The sequence below is a fragment of the Microcebus murinus genome, chromosome 1 (assembly GCF_040939455.1).
Source record: "Microcebus murinus isolate Inina chromosome 1, M.murinus_Inina_mat1.0, whole genome shotgun sequence".
In the NCBI taxonomy this organism is placed as follows: domain Eukaryota; kingdom Metazoa; phylum Chordata; class Mammalia; order Primates; family Cheirogaleidae; genus Microcebus; species Microcebus murinus.
In genome coordinates this window covers 25,802,858-25,818,119 of record NC_134104.1, presented here as the reverse complement: position 1 = coordinate 25,818,119, position 15,262 = coordinate 25,802,858, and the positions used below count along the sequence as shown (strand labels likewise).

The 15,262-nt window shown below is 35.6% G+C and overlaps 1 long non-coding RNA gene across 1 annotated transcript in view; it reads left to right on the top strand.

The window, feature by feature from the left end:
* LOC105883106 (uncharacterized) overlaps positions 1 to 15,262 on the top strand; it is a 620,369-nt gene that overhangs the window by 355,574 nt on the left and 249,533 nt on the right. Inside the window, exon 4 of the long non-coding RNA XR_012918558.1 lies at positions 5,406 to 5,478. This is a non-coding gene — a long non-coding RNA (uncharacterized LOC105883106). The remainder of the gene's footprint in view (positions 1 to 5,405; positions 5,479 to 15,262) is intronic.

Sequence of the window (15,262 nt, the reverse complement as noted above, 5' to 3'; positions counted from 1 at the left end):
AATTTAATGTGATTTAGCCATGGTATAAGATGAATAAAATTTTGGTTTCCAATTGACAGACAGCTTTTTTCACTAGAGAAATTGGCAGAAAGGGACATACCTGTTCATTATTTCTCTCTACCCCTCATTGATTTCTAGTTGGAAAGAAGAGATACTTTCCCAAGTGGAGAAAATTTTCCAATATATAACATTATTGAAAATGTTGAAAAGACAATAATGGGCATATAGAAATATGATTGTTTTGGAGAAATTTTCTCTTTTCTCAAGGACATTTGGTCTAGCTATCCCATCAAATGTTTCATATACTTAAAATGAGGCTAAGCAGAGGTGCATTTGGTTCATGGTTTTCCAGTGTGTGTTTTCTGGAACACTTGAATCACCAGATTTCTAATGGGATTGTGTGACAATGTATATTCTCTCCTTTCCCACTAAATAGCATATTACTCTTTAATATTTTGAGAGTTCTACAGCAAACGAATCTGATTGATCTTGCATAACTCAGTGTTTACCAAACTTATTTACTGAGGGAATACTTTTTTACATTAGACCAATTATATTCTAAGACTGGTGTTTTATGGATCAAATGCTGCTCAAACACCTGCCCAAATGCTGCTACAATGAAATCCATAACCAGTTAACAAAGATATTTTCAGTTTTGTAAAACTTTAGTGGACAGCTTGATACTGGACTAAGATCCTGAGTTACTGACCTTTTGGAAGTGTTCAGCTGAACAGTAGTTGGTTATATACAAAGCAATGCACTTAGAGCATTATGTTAAGATCCAAAATCTTGGAATTTGTCAGTACTACTTTGGAGATGGCAACCAAAACATGTATTTCATCCTTTGGATTCTATGGAAATTTGCTGAATTCGGGAACAAAAAATGCATTAGCAGCATTTAACAGAACTGGCCTTAAATGTGGGAGGGGTTAGTGTTTACTTAGAACACATTATTTGCGGGATATTAGAGAGAGGATTTCCCTCTGGCTGGACTGGTCTAGATGTTTCCTCTGTGGGCCTGACAGAATTCTGCCCTGTGCCATGTTCCCCTGTGCCTGGGCAGCCTGAGTTTCAGTGCAAAGTCCCATAATCGCTTCACCCTCCACTCTGCGTGCTGGCATGGCACAGTGGGGAGGGTGGCCTTGGCAATGCAACATCATCTTTTCTGCCCTCTTCAGTGCCCCTTTCCTTGATATAGTGTTAAACCCAGGTAGTATGATCGCTTTCCTGATTTTTGGTTCTTCCGAAGGTGCTTGCTGTGCGGATAGTTGCTGAATTGGGAGTTCACTGGAGGTTTCTGTTAGGCCATTTTCCTCTGCTCCCTCTCTGCTAAGTCTCCTTAAACCCCAAAGTGTTTTCCTCACATCCCACCATGCAGTGATATTCCAACGTTGGAGCTCCTTCTCCGCTTATTTGAATTGGATAATTGAAACAACCCTGTCGTTTTATATCCCATGCCTTTTCTTAAGCTTTTTCTCTTCCTAAAATGCTCTTTTCCTTGGTGGCTCTTTGACTGTTCTTCATAATTCTTCACCACCTTCAAATGACCCTGCCTCCTTCACACCTTTTCCCATTCTTTCCATGGTGACAGCTGTTTGCTTAGACCTCTGAACATAATCCAAATGTTTCCTCTTTCCTCTATGTCTAAGCAGGACTTTGCTTGCCTGTTTGTCATAGCACATTTGATGGAATACTGTTATTGGGAATCACGTACAATATTCCACCAACTTTTCATAATCACAGTGTTTTGCTTTTATGATAAATAGCATTTTGCACAGAGAAGATGCTCAAAATTGAAAGGCATGGCAACTTAAAAATTGGCCTTGACAATCTCTTTTACATTAGGAGAGTCACGTGAAAATGCAATTGAAAAAACACATTCTGAGTTTTTATTTATAAGTTTATTTACAGAAATACACACTGGCTACTTCACATGTAAAAGAGGAATTTCTTTAGGACCCAGATATTATTGGTGTGTTTTATTATTGTCACTTTGTTCTGGTCATTTTCAGCTGGTTGAAATTTAAAAAAACAATTTTTAAAGTAATATTGATACCTATGACTACATAGTCAAATTTTTCTGTTTTATTCTCTCTGGATATGATTCTTTATCCATTTTATTCCTAGTTAGAAATATTTTATAGGACTTTTTACTTTTAAGTGTGCTGAATTCATTTATTACTTCTTCTACTTATTTTGTAAATTTCTTAGGATTTTATATGCACATGATCATGTTGTCCATGAATAAAGATGATTTTGACTTTCCAAAAAAAAAAAAAAAGACCTACAAAATAGTTTCAAAAATGGTATAGAAATTCCCTTATAGTTTTCAAGTAGCTTCCTTAAAGGTTAACATCTTACCTAACCAGGGTAAAAATTATTGAAACCAGGAGGTTAACATTGAAGCAGTTCTATTAACTAACCTACAGACCTATGTAAGTTTCCTAGGTTTCCTTTTTTCCTCAGTCCAGGATCCAATCTAGAATTCAACATTGCACGTAGTCATCAAGTCACTTTGGGCTCCTCTAGTCTGACAGTTCCTCAGTTTTCTTTGCCCATCATGACTTTGACACTGATGGAGAGAACTAGCCAGTTATCTTGTAGAACATCAATTGCAGGTTGTCTGATATGTAAGCAGTCATTATGTCCTTTGAAAAATATATTCATAGTCTTAGGAACATTTCTGAGGATTGTTTGAATGGAAAACATCTGTTTTCCCAAATGCTTTGTTGAATCTTATCATTACTTTCCATGCTAGATAAATGCATATTTTAGTGTCTAAAAAAAAAATAAAAAGCATAAGATGTCTTATTTTCTTCTTTCCAGGTGTTTTGGCCTATAATATTCTTTTGAAAGATTTATAATAAGATTGTGTTTCAGAGCTCTGTAAGCCTTTGTTGACAAGAGTGTACATCCTTTATCAAAAAAAATATTTTTAAAATGTGAAGGCATTTGTATTAATCACAGGTGCCAGAAAGAGAAAACCAGTAAGATAGATAAATGGATAGATAAAAGGGGATTTATCAGGAAAATTTGCTCATATGGCTAAGGAGGCTGAGAAGTCGCATGACAGGCCAGCCATCTGCAAGCTGGAGATCCTGGATTTTCCTAGCTTGACTCAGTACAAGTGTGAAAGCCTCAGGATCAGGGACACCAACAGTGTAACTCTCAGTCCAAGGCTGAAGGCATGAGAACCCAGGGGGGTCACTAGTGCAAGTCCAGAAGTCCAAAGGCTAGCGTTCTGATGTCCAAAGCAAGAGAAGAAGGGTGTCCTATCTCCACAAGAAAGAGAAACCCATATTGATGGTTGACCCTCGCCACTTAGTGCACAGGCTCACACAGCAATTACCTCTGGAAACAAACACACCCAGAACTATGCTGTACTGGTTCCTTAGGTATTCCTTAATCCAATAAAGTTGGATTAACATAAAATTCACCTAAATTTAATCATTGCAGTATTTTTTTCCTAAAAACCACATACATTACATGTTTTCTTTCTTAGTAACTAGTAGGTAGGTAGCATTAGACAACTTGAGATACTTAAATTTAATTGTTTTAGTTATATATTAATTGCCCTCTTTGTGAAATTTTAGGCTTGATGGATGTACCTCCTCAATGAATATCACAGAGAAATGACATAAAAATATCCTACCTTTAAGTTAATGTGTTAAAGACATTTTGATATACTTGCTTTCCTTCTATTTTCTTATGTGCCTTTTTCAGAGAGACTGGAAAACTTCCCCTACCCTACTTTTTCATTAACTTCCCCATTCATTTGGACCATTTTTTGCATTGATCAATTTTCCTTAACCAATCTGCAATCTTGTTTCAACTTCGTGAAATTGCTCGCTCCCTCAAAGAGTACAAAATGACTTTCTTATATCTAAATCTGCTACTTACGTGCATCGTTTGACAATGAGGGCTACTCCCTTTTATCATGAAGCTCTTACCTTTCTGTAATACCTGGGAAACATTCTCTCTTGGTTCTCTTGCTGCTTCCCTGAATGTATCTTGTCATTCTTATGTTTTTCAGCTTGTCTTTTAAATGTAAGCATTCTACAGGTTTATTCTCTAACCATACCACACATATGGTCTGGGCCATCTCAAATGCTCTCAAAGGTTTAGTTATCACCTTTATTCTGTTGTCTCAGTCTTCACATCTAATTTGGATATCCATCCTGAACTTTACTTCCGAATTTTCTGTAGGTACTCCAAACTCAATTAGCTACCAAACTGACATTATTAATTCCCCTTATAAACATCAACTTCTTATTTCTCCTACTCCCACTCCCTGACTTGGGCTGAGGTTAAATCCAATCTTTAGGTTACTCCATCCCACTTTTTCCTTTGCCTCCTCACCCATGCTATCTTTTTCATCTGTATTTTTCTCCTTCTTTCTCATTCCATGTTTGAACATGCTGATTTTTCATTTAAGTATAGCTTAAATTCTACTTCAGTGATGCCTACCCTGTTCAATTAAGAAATAATGGATTTTCATGTCTGTAATTAATTTCATTGTGTCATGTTTCATTATTAGCTGTAGACATGTCTGTATTGTTTTCGTCATTGGATTATAAGTCCCTCAAGTGATCTTTGTGGTCCTTATAAGCCTTCCCAATGCTTTACTTCCATACCGATTTGTGAATGATCTTGAAATGAATCACCCTTGGTTTGTTTTTGTTGTTATGTTATGTTTTGATTTGCTGTGTTTTGTTTTGTTTTGTCTTGTCAGCCCTACAAATAGCATGCTCCTCCCAGGGATGATAACCCTGCACTATAACACAAAGGTCATTAGCATTTTTTTAAATCAATCTATCCATTTATTCATTCATTTATAAAATATGGGTAGGAAAAATGAGAATGAAATATGCATGAAATAATGCTCAGTCACTCAGAGCAACATATTGGGTGGTTATTTGAGTAAATTTTTTTTTTTACCAAAGCAAATACGCTGATGCAGGAAATAAAATCAGGTGTATTTGTGATTTACTGTTGCTCGCATTCGTGATCTACTAATCAAATAGGTATCTATTCTGACACTTCAGTTCTGAAATTTAATGCTGTGTTTGTTTAATTTATCTAATTAGGACCTTTTAGCACCTCCAATAGGTACTTAAAACAACAATAACAACAACAACAACACCCAGCTGTTGGCCCTAGGGACAAAAGAATAAATGCAAATTTAACACTTTTCAAAGGTGAATACACACATTTTGATGCATTGAGAGCATTCAATAAAAATCAAGTGTGCTTAGAGATAATCTACTAATTTGCTGATTGTTTCTATGCCTATATTTCTTAATAAATATTGAAAATAAGCAAAAAAACATTGATTATTATTTGGGGGAAATATTTGTTTTTGTATACATAAATGCAATCTTTGATAACCTAAAAATATTCTTTAGGAGCTGCTTCTAAGATGAAGAAAACTCCCAATGTCAAGATTTGGACAAAGAAGAGAATGAAATACTCAATATGGTAAGTTACATGCAAAATAGACCAGTGTGACCAAGTTTCTAGCGCTCTATGGTGTAGTTATCATTTGTAAGTTGCATGTATATAAAATGCATATTATGGCAGTCATTGTTGCAAGCAAACACAGTATAATCAAAATTTTTGCACTCATAAATTTATTTTGATAAACTTAGTATAAAAGAGACTTGGCTATCACCCATGGCTGATTTTTGATTAGGAAGAATTCAAAATTGCTTGTAAGATTAGGACATACTTATTTGTGATTATACAACCATGGAATTTCTTAAGGTGACATTTAAGATTATAATACTGGCTTTAATAATAACCCACAACTTTACAATCTCTTAAAATTTGGTTATTACTTTAGGTCATTCAAACTATTCAACATACACATGCAACAGTTCCATAAACATATCTTGATATTTAAAGGGCTTTTTATTTGTTTACAAATGCAATTTAGTTTTATATAGTTTATAAGAATCTCTAATGTCTTGGGTTATTTTCTTTTCTTGCTGTGTTTACTGCAATGGGCATTAGAAATATATTTACTAGGTAAGGCTCCTTCTCACTTCTCATTCTATTTAGAAGACTCCCTGTGGAGCCTCCCAGAGAATGAATGATAGAGGGTTGAGAGAGCAAAGGAAAAATAAGGGAAGAGAGTCCCAGAGCCATTTCAGTGCATGAGCGGAGACACGCTGCTGGCTGTGCACTCTGCCCCTCCCAGTATGGTTTTTTCTCTGCTAGTGAACATTCAGAAACCAGTAGTAGGTCCCACTTTCTTTATTTAGGACCATTCTTCTCGACTAGAAATCCTTAAATTAGTATCAAAGACTAAGCTTTATACAAGGTGATCAGAAATCTCTCTGAAATTATATGCAATATATTATGGGTGTATTTACTCATTTTTTCCTGTGCAAACTGTCCATGGGTTTTATCAAATTTTTAAGGATAATGATGACACAAAAAGTTTTTATCTAACATGTTTCTCTAAGTTCAGAATAGATGTGATTGAAATGAAGGCTTTGAAAGAAGAGTGGAGTTTTTGTGAATATACAAAATAAATATATTTTTATTAATATTCCAGGTAGTGTTGGCTGTAAAATTTGTACCCTTTTTAATTTTTTCTTAATAATAAATGTTTTTCAGAGGAATAAAAACTATTCAAAGGAGTTTTGTTGCTACTTTCTCTTTTGTCATTCTCTAAAACCTGAACCAAATTGAAATATTCTTGCAAATAAGAAATATATAAAATTCCATTAATGTTTATTTTATAGTCATTTTGCAAACTCTTAAAATAGGCTTTTAGTTCTATGACTCTATGTATATTTTTAAAAGGTATCTATTTTATAAATATTCTGCTGATATTGGCCTTGTTATATGAATATTGATCTGTGTTGCCTCTGGGGTTTTGTTTCAGTTTTGTTTATTTTTGATTATAATTATAAATAGAAAAACCAGTTCTGATCCAATCATGATTTTCCTTTGCTTAGCTGCAACCTCTGGGAATCATTTACTGTCTTTCACACAATATCCCTATCCCTGCTAATGCCACGACATTGTCTCTCACCTCCATTTTGTGCTTGTGAAGATATTGATTCTTGGGTATTCCAGAAGGATATTTTATTTTCACTGAACTCTATTAACAAACATTCTGTTAGCCTATGTCTGTATCAACTGATACCTAATTTTTTCATTTTCCTTAAATATACCAGTTATAAAGAAATAGTCTAGATATTTTGGCAATTTCTTTGGTGGGGGGAAAAGTGGATTATAAGTATTTAAGAAAACCAAACTCAGTTTCTCCTACTATACTCTCACATCACAGAACACTTCTGTGACCAAATGTATGTGGGGTTTTCCACATACCCCAACCAATATTCCAGCAATCAGTTCTGCAACAGACACCAGCTGGGTGTTCTCTAAATTCAGTTGTAATCCTAACACTACCTGACTCGTAGTGATAGCTTCTGACCCCACAGGTTGAAAGGGTCAGTGCTTTCACCAGCCCCCACTGTGGATGCCAGTCATAGGTAGTAGGTTGTCATCCATACTTCTGACTTTACCAGCTATATGTCAGCATTCCCATGACCTCCTCCTTGAGTTTAATGAATTTGGTAGAGAAGCTAAAAAAACTCAGGGAAACACATTTACTGGTTTATTATAGAAGATATTACAAAGGACACAGATGAACAGCCAGATGGAGGAGATGCACAGGGCAAGGCATGTGGGAAGGGGCGTCGGGCTTCCATGCCTCCTCAAGTGAGTCAGTCTCTAGAAATCTCCCCATGTTCAGCTATGGGGAAGCTCCTCTAACCCAGTCCTTTGGGGTTTTTATGGGAGCTTCATTCCATAGACATGATTGATTAAAATCATTGACCATTGGTGATCAACTTAGCCTTCAGCCACTCTCCCTGCCCCAAAGGCTGGGGTTAGGGCAGAAAAGTCCCAACCATCTAACCAGGCCTGTTCTTTTCTGTGACCAGCCCCTATCCTGAAGGTACCTAGGAGCTGCCAGCCACCAGTCATCTCATTAACATATAAGACTCTCTCTGACTCTAGAGATCCCAATGGTTTTAAAAGCTTTATGTCAGGAAACAGGGATGAAGATCAAGCATATACAGTTGACCTTTGAACAACATGGAGGTTAAGGGTGCTGAACCACTGTGCAGTCAGAAATCTGTATGTAATGCTTGATTCCCCCAAAACTTAATAGCCTACTGTTGATCAAAAGCCTTACTAATAACATAAATAACCGATTAATACATATTTTGTATGTTAAATATATTATATACTATATTCTTACAGTAAAGTAGGCTAAAGACAATGTTTTATTAAGAAAATTATAAGGAAGAAAAAATATATTTACTATTCATTAAGTGGAAGTAGATCATTAAAAATGTCCTTATTCTTGTTGCCTTCATGTTGAGTAGGCTGAGCAGGAGGAGGAAGGGGAGGGGTAGGTCTTGCTGTCTCAGGGGTAGAAGAGGTGGAGGAGCTGGACGGGGTGGCAGGAGAGGCATGTACAATCAGTGTAATGTTAGGGAATATATCATAATTTCTGTTTGACTTTTTTGTTTTTTTATTTCTTTAAAAATGTTTCTATACAGTGCCACTCCTTCTTCCACCATTTGCTTTAGCTTCAGTGCCTGTATAATAGAAGGGTACATGTCATAAAAAAAGAAGCCAAAAGTAGTTTTGAATAATTGGAACCCTTCTGCCAGATTGCCTAATGTCAATTTGTATTCTGGCACTGCTTCTTCTACACCTTCTTCTTCATTATCTGGCACTGGTTTGGAAGTACTCATTGTCATCAAATTATCTTTTGCCAATTCCTCTGGTGTGGTATCCATTAGCTTTTGAATTTCTTCAAGATGCATAGCTTAAACCCCTCATCCTCCACTTTTTTTTTTTTTTTTTAACTATATCCACAATCTCTTTCATGATTTTCTTGATTGGCTCTGTTGCAAATTCTGTTGAGTTATGAATAACACCTGGACACAGTTTTCTCCAGTATGAATTGGTTGTTTGGGCTTGATGGCTTTCACAGATTTATCTATAACAGTGATGGCATCTTCAATGGTATAAACCTTCTGGACTTCCACAATGCTCCCTCCGTTGGAATTCTCTTCCACAGGGCTAACAATCCTCTCCACGTGTAAGGAGCCTTAAAGTTCCTTATGACTCCCTGATCTAGAGGCTGAATTAGAAATGTTGTGTTTAGGGGTAAATAGACTGCTATGACACCTTTCATGTTAACTCATGAAGTTCTGAGTGTCCAGGAACACTGCCTAATATCAAAGGAACTTTAAAAGACTTTAAAAGGCAGTTCCTTACTGGCAAGGAACTTCCTGACTTCAGGGACAAAGCATCAATAAGAACAATCCAGGAAAAGAGTTCTCATTGTCCAGGCCTTCTTGTTATACAACCAAAAATACTGATAGCTGATGTTTATCTTTTCCCTTCAAGGCTCAGGGGTTAACAGCTTTGTAGATAAAGGGAGGCCTGATCATAAACCTGACTGCATTTGTACTAAAGAATAGAGTGAGCCTATCCCTTCCTGCCTTAAATCCTGGTGCTCACTTCTTTTCTTTACTAGTAAGCATCCTTTGTGGTATATTTTTCCAGAATAGTGAACTTTCATCTACATTAAAAACCTGTTCAGGTATATATCATTTTCCTCAATGATTTTTTAACAGTATCTGGGAACTCATCTGCTGCCTCTTAGTTGGCAGAAGATGCTTCTCCTCTTATCTTGACATTTTAAAAGCCAACCCTCTTTCTAAGATTATCAAACCATCCTTTGCTGGCATTATATTCTCCAGTTTTAGATCCTTCACTTTCCTTTTGCTTTAAGTTGTCATATAATAACATTGCTTTTTCTCAAATCATACTAAAATCTGTAGGTATGTCTTTTTTATAGCAATTCTATACCCACATAAAAGATGCATTTTCAATAAGTTAAAAAAATATTCTGCACAAAGTGGTAGGTGTTTGCACCTGTTGGTGTAGCTATAGCAATGGCTTCATGCATTTCATTTTCTTTTCTTTTTTTTTTTTTACAAATTATCATTATGCTGGATTCATTAATCTTGAAATGTCAGGAAAGTACAGCTGCAGACCTCAATCTATGGTACATATCAAGCAATTCAACTTTCCTTGGAATGTCATGACTTTCCTCTGCTTCTTGAGAGCACTTCTAACATCACTAGTGGCACTTCATATGGGTCCCATGGTGTTAGTCAAGGTTTACAATATTTCACTAAATGCTATGAAAAATACTTGAAAACTGTGAGAGATCACTTTTTACTGTGATATGTAATTGGCTGGAGAGACAAACTGTTCACACAGAGATGATTAGTATCACACAGCATTTTCAGCAGATATAACACTTGAGGTCACTGCAAAAGCAACAGGAGGTGGCTACAAAATTATTACAGTAATACTGTATGTACTAGAGTTCATTTTATGCAATTATGATTTAATACTGTGTCTTTATATTTGTTTATATTCCTCTGGACTGTATATGGTGCCATGTACCATATAAGATCTGTGTTTATGTGCAAAAGTTTTGATAAATTTTAACCTTTTGTAACAGACTTGTGTGTTTTGATGGTAGTAAATGATAAATTAAACTAGTATTTACATATATTTTATACGTTTATGACATACCTTTTCCTTAATTTTTTCACTATATCTAGGCTATGTAGTTTGCAAGTTTTTTTTTTTTCAAATTGCCCTAAATCTCCAAAAATTTTTTTCAATACATTTACTGGAAAAAAATCCACATATAAGTGGACCCACACAGTTCAATCCCATGTTGTTGAAGGATCAACTGTATAATCTCCCATCAATGTTATTACTTATATAAGTATATAATAACATTGATGGGAGATTATGCTGGTTTCTAATAAGCCCAAGGAAGCTTCCCATGCCAGCCCATGTCTCCACATGTTAGTAAATGTGTTCTCCACTCAAAAGATATCTGAAGCCTATTAGCTTTACTTATGGTGCCAGAAATATTTTTTAAAAATCTTTTTTCTTCTTCTTAGTGAATCTCTTTTCCAGAAAAAGAAATGTTGAAATTTAATAAGATTAATGTAGAAGGTCAAAAGTTGTCCTGAGCTATGGCATTATTTCTTAGCCAGATGCTTTTCGTTTCTCCCCAGCTGCAAAACGTCTCTGTACTAAATTTCTTCAGTGCCAAGGAGGATATATGCAAAGGGAAGAAAATATAGCTGCTGTTGCATGGATGGCCCCACTCACTCTGACTCCTTAGGCAAGTTTTATTTTTCCTTAGAATCTTCTGGGGAATTCTTTGCCTAACCACCTACCCCAGCATCTAGGATTTACTTTTAAAATGGTCAGTTAATATTTCTTGAACATAAACTTTTGGCCAGAGTAACTGGAAATTTAAGTTTATTAAACTTTTATGTACTTAACTATGGTCCACAGGGCATTTTAAACTCTGCCATTTGGCTTCAGGTGTGCTTTCCTCCTCCCTGCCCCAAATATACAGTGTGAAATGTAAGAGAAGTAATTGGATAAAGTACCAATTTTCTAAGTCTTCAATATCCTATTTTCTCTGCCAGATAATAAAGGATGAATATACAATATTCTCATGATTAAATACACTAATCGTAGCATGAATTTCTAGGAAAATTAAACAGAAGTGATAATGAACAAGAACTTAGGTTCCTAATTGCGTAAGACAATACATATAAATGTTTGAAGACCTACTTTAAGAAAAAGGCAAGGCATTGTGGCTTACTTAAATGACTTATGAGACATCACACCATGGAACATTAGGTAAGTATTGTAAACGATTATGAAAGGACTGTATTTTCTGACTTGGAAAGTTTTCCATGATATATTTTGAAAACAAAAATCAAGTAAATCATGTTATAGCATAATTTGTCTAGTAAGATTTCTTGCCTTATAGGAAGAACTATATCAAATAAAAACCACATATATACAGAAATATAATTTCAGTCTGTTTTACAAAAACAGCACAAGCGAGTATTTGTTCATGCAATGAAAATTTCTTGAAAACACAAATTAGTAGCTAAATCAGAAGAACAGAATGATAGAGAAAGAAAGGCATCTTTGTTTTACACTTTGCATACTTCTGTATTGCTAGACTTTTTTTAAACTCAAGAAGTTATTACTTTTTAAAACAGTCTGCTATGATATTTATTGAACAAATGTTCAAATGTTTCCATTTCATGGCCTGCTGATTGATGGCATTCTGCTTACTGATATTTACTGGAAATCCCAATTTATTCAGTAGAAATAAATGAAACAATATTGGGTTGGAAATATTTTCTTAGATTACATAGAGCTTTTTATGATAAGAATCTATGTTATATTTTTCTCTTCTTATTTTACAGTGATTAGGGTGACTCATTTTCTCTTTCATCTGCTGCTTAGGATTCCTGGGGACATTATTTTCCATCTGTCTTAACCTTGTCGTTTCACCATTTTGCAACCAGAGGTGTCATTCACAAGCCTGTCAAAGTCTGAAGTTGAGGCCTTTACCTACTCTGGACTACCCCTAAGATGAAGTGACCTAGGAGTGACAACACTCTTTCTCTTTGATCCTCTTGGCTATCATGTCCCAATTCACTAGCTTTCTTCCAGGTTAATCCAAGATACCCTCAGAATGTTTTCCATGAAAGTCAATCTTTCAACATTAGTCTAGCTCCCACTTGCTAATCCCATACCTTACATTGTGGACTGCGCTTGAGATAATATCAATATTTACATATAATTTACTTTGTTAAGGGAACATGCATACATATGTATTCCCAAATGACTAGATGGTGCATTTTTTTATGTACTCATGCAGTAATTTTTAAATACAATTATCTATAGTGTGATCTTGGGTAAGTTCCTTAACTTCTCCAGCCTTAGTTTCTAAATACTTAAAGGGAAGTATATACAAATAACCAATTAATAATTTTGTTTTGAGGATTCAATTAATTACTCTATGCAAAATACTTAGAGCAGTACCTGGCACAAAAACATGAAATGAAGATAAATTTTTTGATTGTTCTATAGAAAAATATAATTCTTTATTATTAAAGGATATTTTAGGAGACTAATTAGTAATGATAAATGTGTGATATACATTGATGTGCTTTGCATCAATGGCCTGATACAAATATCAGTAATTACTTCCAAAATGTGGCTAACGTTTCTGGGAAAGACATTCTAATCAATAGCGCTATTTGTGGCAGGCTAAGTGTTTGAATAACAAAAACCACAGTAGCTCAGTGTGTTGCTTCCAAATGCACTATTCACATTTTAAATTAGTGACAGTATTAAAAGAAATAAAAATACGATCCTAAATCTTAGTTGAATCCTTTTTTTCTCATTATAGATTTAAAATGGTCATCAGCAAAGGAGAATGTATAGAGACTGGTAACATTGGAGGGCAATAGGGAAGAAGTGAAGGAAGGAAGAAAGAAGAAAAGGAAGGATGGAGGGAGGAAGAAAGGGAATGAAAGAAAGGGGAAAAAGAGTGAGGAAGGGAGGGAAGAAAGAAAGGCAGGAAAAGGAAGGAAGAAAGAAATAGGCAATGGAAGAAATGTGAGTATTAACAGAGCACACTCAAGTTTCCAGTTCAATACATCTCCTTTGTATATTCTACAAATTAGATTGTCAAATACTCAACTTTGCTCAGAAATTTAGGCTATTTGCCATTTACAACTTATTTTGAATTAATTTAATCAGATTATCAGATTAGAATTTTGTTTAGGGCCTGCCAAAATCAGCCACCATGAGGAAATTGGAGTTTTGATTGAAAAGTGGAACCAACAGGAAGTTTGGATTGAAAGCACCCAGGGTTGCTGGAGAAGGAGGGAATGCAAGGCGGGTGTCTGCTGAGTTGGGAGAGCCTGGGAGAGCCAGAGGGCAGCATGAGGGTACTTGTTGCCTGGCTCATAATTAAGAGAATTTGCCAAGAGGTAGAACATTTCCCAAGACAAACAGCATGCTTTGCACTTTGACTAACGTCCCTCCTGGCACTGCACATTTTTGATATCTACTTTCATTACATTTAATCACAGTGATATTTATGAGATTAGAGGTACCACATTCTCTGAGAGGACAGTTGAAGGTGATGGATTGATTCTTACATATCTGTTCAGTTTTGTATCACACTGGGTTTCCTTATAAAGCAAAAGTCATTACATTTTAGACCTTTGATCCAAAAGGTTAATATAATAATCATGGGGTTTTTTTTGTTTGTTTGTTTGTTTTTAGTAGACTTAAGATCTCAACTCTAAATCCTTATCAGCTTTCCATATACTATGATTCCCATGGGACCTGTGAAATGTAGACCAGACATATCAGAGGGCTTCTTGTTCCCACTACTGAGTATTTCAGATGTCTTTTGAAGGACACAAATTGAAATGTAATGTGTTCCATGGTCTGGGGGATGCTGTGGTAAATGGTCTGGTCAGATGAAAATGGGAGTCTGTTGGCCATCAATGCCTTGTTTCTGAGAGAACCTACTTTTCATTTTGATAAACGTTATCACTATCTTCAATATTAGTTATGATGTTTTCTAGTCAATAACTTTTTCTTTTCAATTATGTATTTGTATTCCATATTTCTCCACTTGTCCTGGTGTTTTACTAAGAAAGTGTTAAGATATCTTGAGATCTCTTCTGACTCTAGTCATGCTTGGGAGAGTGGTTGGCTATTAAACAGAGTAGGGGCAGCTTAGCGGGAAAAGACTGACTTTGGTTTTATGAATGGAGATGGAATGTCTATGAGCACTAGACGGGTGATTTGCTGAGGATTTGGAGGTCATCAACCTATATGTAAGCATCAGTGAGATTTCCAAGCAAAGTGAGTACAGTAAGAAAAGAAAAAAAGTAGCTAGGGAAAAAAAAGAGAGAATTTGAATAATTCTTACATTTAAAAGAATTGATAAGAAGCCCGGGGTGGTGGCTCATGCTTAAAATCCTAGCACTCTGGGAGGCCAAGATAGAAGGATTGCTTTAGGCCAGGAGTCAGAAACCAGCCTGAACTAGGGAGAGACCCAGCCTCCACAAAAATTGGAAAAATATAGCTATGTTTGGTGGCATGTACCTGTAGTCCCAGGCACTTAGGACACTGAGGCAAGAGAATTGCTTGAGCCTAGGAGTTTGAGATTGCAGTGAGCTATGATGATGCCACTGCACTCTAGCCCAGGTGACAGAGTGGGACTATGTCTCAAAAAAAAACCAAAAAAATTCAAAAGAAAACTAGATATATGAGAAGAAAAAAAAAAAAAAAAAAC